The sequence below is a fragment of the Piliocolobus tephrosceles genome, chromosome 17, assembly GCF_002776525.5.
Source record: "Piliocolobus tephrosceles isolate RC106 chromosome 17, ASM277652v3, whole genome shotgun sequence".
Lineage (NCBI taxonomy): Eukaryota > Metazoa > Chordata > Mammalia > Primates > Cercopithecidae > Piliocolobus > Piliocolobus tephrosceles.
In genome coordinates, this window is record NC_045450.1 from 1965178 (window position 1) to 1971177 (window position 6000).

Sequence of the window (6000 nt, forward strand, 5' to 3'; positions counted from 1 at the left end):
TGGCAGCCTGGGCAGGCCAGGAGGGTGGGCAGTACCAGGAGGGGCGGGGTCAGCTGCCACAGGGGCCCTCCAGGCCGGCACCCAGCGCTGGGCTGGGTTTGCCACTTGACACCTGGCCGCTCAGCTGCTCCCAGGCCTTGGGGGAGGCCGGGTCCCTGGCTGCTGGATGCTGGGAGTCAGAGCCCCAGAAACAGAGAGGCAGTGGTTGCCGCCCATCCAGGGCCTAGGTGGGGGTGCTGGCTCAACTCTCTGAACCCAAGGCAGGCGGCGAAACCGCAGTCAGTGCTTCCCCATGTGGGTGCTCGCTTACCCTCGCCCCCTGGCATTTGCTGAGCACCTACTGTGTGCTGCTGGGCCCTCAGTGCTGAGGCAAAGCCAGCAAGGGGTCTGCGGAAACTGCGCTGTGCCCAGGAGGGCGGCTCTTCCCTGGCCCCCCACTGTCTGGGTGCTGGGGCTCCCCAAGCATGCACCCTCCTGGGACCCTGCCCTGCCCAGTCTGCACCTGCTGGGTGTAGGTGGGGCCCTGTGCTCTGCCTGGGGTCGGTGGGAGGGGCTGGGGTGGCCATGGTCACTAAGCAGGGATTCCGAGGGGAGGGCCTGGGCAGCCTCAGACGGTGACATCCTGGGGTCAGCGTCCAGCACTCAGCAAGACAGCAGTCCCTGCAGAGTGCTGAGCGGACAGAGGTGGGGGCTGGCTCATCCTGTGGCCAAGCCTGGGTGGGAGAGCACTGCAGCCCTGGCCCACCCCAGCCTGGTGCTCACCCCCTGTGAGTACCCCACTCTGGCATCTGTAGCCGAGGTAACTGATCCCTGGTGGGGGCCGGGCCAGCCTGGGCTCTGGTCTCTCTTGGCTCCCGAGCCTCCGGCCCAGCTGTTGCCGGGGAGGCTGCGTCTGTCCTCGGGGCCAACAGCTGCAGGCCCGGAAGCGCCCCCCTCCCACATCCCCTAGAGCAGGTGTGTCCCCCACAGCCCAGCCCAGCCTGCCAAGGATGGGTCTCAGGGACACGGGGGCCTCCTGCCCTCCTCTGCCCAACTTTTCAGGGCCTGGGCTGGGATTGCGGTTGGGGTCCTCAGGCCTGTGGGTAGCAAATGCCAGGTCCCTGGTGACCGGCCTGTGGCCAGGCGGGCTGAGCACTCATGGCAGCCCTGAACAAGAGCAGCTGTGCCCCTCGGCCACGCTCACCAGACCCACAGTGCACAGCCGGGCACATGCCCTTCTTCCACCTGCCCCACCGTCCAGGCTCGGTGGGGGCCTGCCTGACGCCACTCCCCTCCCTCCAGGCTCCGACACCCGCTGGAGTGTCCTCACTGACCCGAAAGCCTGTGTGACTGTCCCCAGCCGTGGCAGGAGAGGGACGCCTGAGCCACGGCAGCCATTGGTGATCCTGTGTAAGCCGGGCGACAGCTGCACCCCAGGCCAGCTTCTGGTATCCTACCTGCAGTTGGGGTGCCCCTGGCGGGTGTCTAGCCCTGCCCGGCCCAACTCCACGCCACGCTGTGAGGCTGACCAACTTCCCAGCAGTCGATGGCCACAGCGGAGGTCACCTGAGGCTCCACACCAGGGACCTACCTTGTGGACCCCCTCCCTCCTCCACCCCAGCTGTGGGTACCACGTCCTCCCTCCTGTGTCCTCCTGCTTACGGGCCTCGACACCCCCTCCCCTGCCCTGCCCCCCCGCTGCCTACTGGACCCATCACTGCCTGCAGCCCCCGAGTCCTCCTCTGGCCCCGGAACCGTCCCTAGCCTGCTACCAGGGCCCAGTGTACCTGCTCCAGGGACGGAGTCAGCCCCCACCCTGACTAGACCCTGGCGCAGGAGAGCTCAGGTCAGGGACTCTCCAGGGAAGTAGCTGGAGCCCCCGCTGCACGGTGGAGGGGCCGGGCCCCCGGGGGACCTGCCAGGGTGAGTGCCAGTCAGGTTGGGTGTTCAGGGTAGCTGCCCTGCTACTGTCGGTGCCTTTCCTGGGCTGAACAGTGTCTCCCAGATTCACATCTACCTGCAGCCTCAGCGTGTGATCTTACACGGAGATGGCGTCTTTGCAAATTTATTTATTTATTTATTTATTTATTCATTTATTTATTTGCTTATGTATTTATTTTTTGAGATGGAGTCTCGCTCCATTGCCCTGGCTGGAGTGCAGTGGCGTGATCTCAGCTCACCGCAACCTCCGCCTCCCAGGTTCAAGCGATTCTCCCCCCTCAGCCTCCTGAGTAGCTGGGACTACAGGCGCCCGCCACCTCACCTGGCTATTTTTTGTATTTTTAGCAGAGACAGGGTTTTCCCATGTTTGCCAGACTGGTCTTGAATTTCTGACCTCAGGTGATCTGCCCGCCTCAGCCTCCCAAAGTGCTGGGGTTACAGGTGTGAGCCACTGAGCCCAGCCTTTTTTTGCAAATTTAATCAGCTAAAATGAGGTCATGCAGGATAAGGGTGAAAGGGTTCTCGTGAGAAAAGGAAAAGAGGAGAATGGGTGGGGCCTCCGGGGAGGTGTTGGGCCTGGGGGTGTCAGGGTCTGGGGGCCCAACAGGCCTTATTCATGCTCTCATCCCAGAGCGAGAGAAGCTAATGGGGCCGCGACCTCTGCACCCCCAACATCAAAATGCCCACTCCCACACCCAGGCCCCGGGGGCTGACCTCCGGTGCAGAGAGGTGTCTCCCCAGGAGAGCGAAGAGGGGGTCGGTACTGCTCCCAGCTGTGGGGAGGGCAGCACTTCCGAGAGGTGGCTGCAGGGCCTGGAGAGGGAGCTCTGGGGAAGCAGGAAGACGCCTGCTCCTCCTGGGGCAGGGCCACCCATCGGCCGGGTGGTTGAGGCACTGAAGGGGGTGGGTCTGCGCGTCTCTCAGGCCAGAGTCACCAGATCACCTGCAGCTGCCTGGACGGCCCTGATGCAAAGCGTTGGGGGAGTGCGGGGCTCGATGAGTGATGCCTACCCTGGGCATGTGGAGGAGTGGGGTCCTGTGTGCCATGGCCAGCTGAGAAGGAGAAGGGCTTGCCAGGCAACCCTCAAAGGTCCTCCACAGCCAGCCCGAGCTGAGGTTGCTCAGGGACCTCAGAGCCGGCACCAGGCCAATCTCAGATGCTGGGATCAGAAGGGGTTGCAGGTCCCGGTCCCCAAGACCTGTGTCTCCCATTGACGGCCTGGCAGCCGGGAAAGAGAAGGGAGAAACCCCCTCCCCAGCTTCCCCAGCCTGATCCCCTCCTGTTCCCGGGGACAGAGCCCCAGGCCAGACGTGAATCGGTGGTCCCCACCGAGTCTGCTGCATCCGAGTCTGTGGCTCCTCCCGCCCGCCCCGCACCAGATCCATCAGCCACCCCTGCTCCAGCGACGGACACCTTGCCGACCCCAGGGCTTCGCAGCCCCTGCGAAGTGCTAAGTGGCTCTGAGCAGGTGATTCATCCCAGCCCATTTCTCCCAGGGTCTTCAAGCATCTGATGATTTTATGTGGATGGAGCGTTCTGCAAGCCACCTGCGTTTCCCATCTCGGGAACCTTTCACTTCTGAGAGCGACGGGAGAGGTGAATGTTTATTTTATCGCTTTTCCCTGCGCAGGAGTTTAATAACTTAGCAGCCGGGCCGAGGCGGCGACGCACGGGGCCGTATGTGTCTCCGGAATTCTCTTCTTTTTCAGGCCCCATGTGTATACGCCGGCTGGCTGAGGATCGTGTTTTTTCCCTGGAAAGAAGTGGTTTTGCTATTAAGATCAGCATTTCGGCTAGATCGTTCTACCAGCCCTCGCCGCTGGGCTCAGCTGCCTGGGGATGGCGGCTGCTCCGGCCTGGTCGGCCCCGAAACGCCTGTCTGAGACTCAGCTCAGGCGTCCAGGCTAGTGCTCGGGGCAGGGCACTCCCAGACAAAGCCTGAGCCTACGCCGGCCCCGCAGGTGTCCCACCCTCCTCGGGGGCTGACCTCCGCTGGCTGCCACAGCCACCTGGTCAGCGAGGCTCACTCTGGCCAGCGCTGGCACCCTAACGCTCTGAAGAAGAGCCAGCACTTGTTAAGCACCGACTGTCTGCTGCTCATGGACTCGCCTTATCTCTAAATGGGACGTTTCTGGCCTTCCCCTCGTAGAGGGCGAGGTGCTGAGAGCTGATGTTTATTTATGAGTCCTGGTGCATTCCCAGGCCCCAGACAGCATTGGAGGTGCTGCTCGGAGGCACTGTCCTGTTCTCTGCACCAACCCCAGGGGCGTAGGTCTGCCCGTCCCATTCCTTAGGTGAGGAAACTGAGGCCCAGGGAGCTGAGCACCTGTCCACAGGCCCATAGATAGCAGGGGTTCAGCCCATGGCAGCCCGGCTGTCACCGAGAATCATGGCCCTGCCCTGCCGTGCACTCCCTCTGAGAGCCCCGGGCCTCCCTCGGCGCTGGGCAGGCCTGTCACTCTTCAGCAGCAGCTTCAGCAGGGAGCCTCCCCAGGGCTGCTTCCAGGGGCAGGATCTCAGCTCCCAGGGGCCCTCGAGGGGCCACTCCCCCAGCTGTGCTTCCTCCCTGCAGGATGGGGACAGGGGCCCAGCACGGCACCCAGGCGAGGCTGCACCAGCAGCTCAGGGCACGACAGGGCCCCACACACATGGGCTGCAGGGTGGCCACTCCCAGAGCTGGTGTGCTGGGCCAGGCAGAGACGAAGAGGCAGCGAGGCCAGCCCGTTAGAGTGGGGGCAGCCACTGGTCATGTCCTCACTGACCCCCCTTCTTGTCACTTGAGGTGGCCGGAGACCTGCAGACAAGCGCCAGAGCCCCCGCCCCTCTGACCGCAGTGCCTCCCAGCAGCCCCTGGGGCTGGACCTGGCCCAGGTCCACAGGGCAGGTCTGTGGGGGTCGCAAGCCAAGCAGGGCAGGAGGGGCGGGCCAGGGTGTGGCCTTCACGGGCCTGAGGGGCCCGGGGTGGGACTCTCCCTGTCTCAGTGTCCCCCACCTGCCAGCCCAGCTCCATGCTGGCCAAGCACCATCCAAGTGGGTCCTGAGACCAGCAGCCAGGGCCGCCCCGCAGCGCTGGCTCTGTGACCTCCAGGGCGGGGGTCCTTCACTTCGTGTAGCCTGGCGGTGACCCTGTAAGTCACATTCTGGACACTGGGCCCTGCGCTGATCCTGGGACCCTCAGTGTCTCTCTCTCCCCCCTGCTGAGCAGCCCCGGATCGCCCGGCCTTGCCCCTGCCCAGGTCCCCAAGGCTGAGCAGAGGCTCCGAGAGGCAGGCAGAGGGCATGGTGGGACTTCTGGGCCCCAGCACGTTCGGAGGACCCAGCCTGGCAGCGGTGTGGCAGGCGGCAGAGCAGGGCAGGGTGGCCGGGCATCTCTGGCTCTGTTGACTCTCCCAGGGGTGAGGGTTCATTGGGGAGCACAATGGAGCTGCCCCCTTTGTCCCGTAAGACAGCAGCAGCTGCAGCCTGCCCTGAAAACCGAGCCCCAGGCCGTGCGGACCGAGGGTAACCGCCCCAGAGGAGCCTGGGACTGCTGAGCCCCGGGGGTGGGGGTGGGCTCCTGGCTCCTCAGGGTCCCCGTTCTGACCCGGCCCCGCAGTCCAGGGCCGGACGCATGTGTTCAGGAAGTGTCCACATGCAGGCCCCGTCCAGTCTTGGCACTGCCTGCGCCCACGGCCCACCTGGGGCACCAGCCCTGTGTCCAGCAGTGCTGCCCCACCCCTCAGCCCCAGATGCAGGTTCCCAGGCAGAGGGGCAGCAGCACCCTGTGGCCCCAGCCCGCCCCCTGGCCCAGCCACGCCCAGCCCACCCCGAGAGTGACTCGGCCTCATCTGCCGCCCGGCCCCTCCCCCTACGTGTGCTTACAGCTGCACCGGCTACAGCTCGAGGAGGTCCTTGGTTTGCACAGGCCCTGGGGACTCGGAGTGCGCCTGGAACGGCCGGGAGGGAGCGCAGCTGGGGAGGCAGGGCTGGGCTGCTCTCCTGCCCTGGATGGGACCCGGCTGGGGGCATGGTTTTTAAGCGGGACAGGACAGGAGCTGCTCTCCAGGGACCCCTACTAGCAGAACTGCACCCCTGAGCTC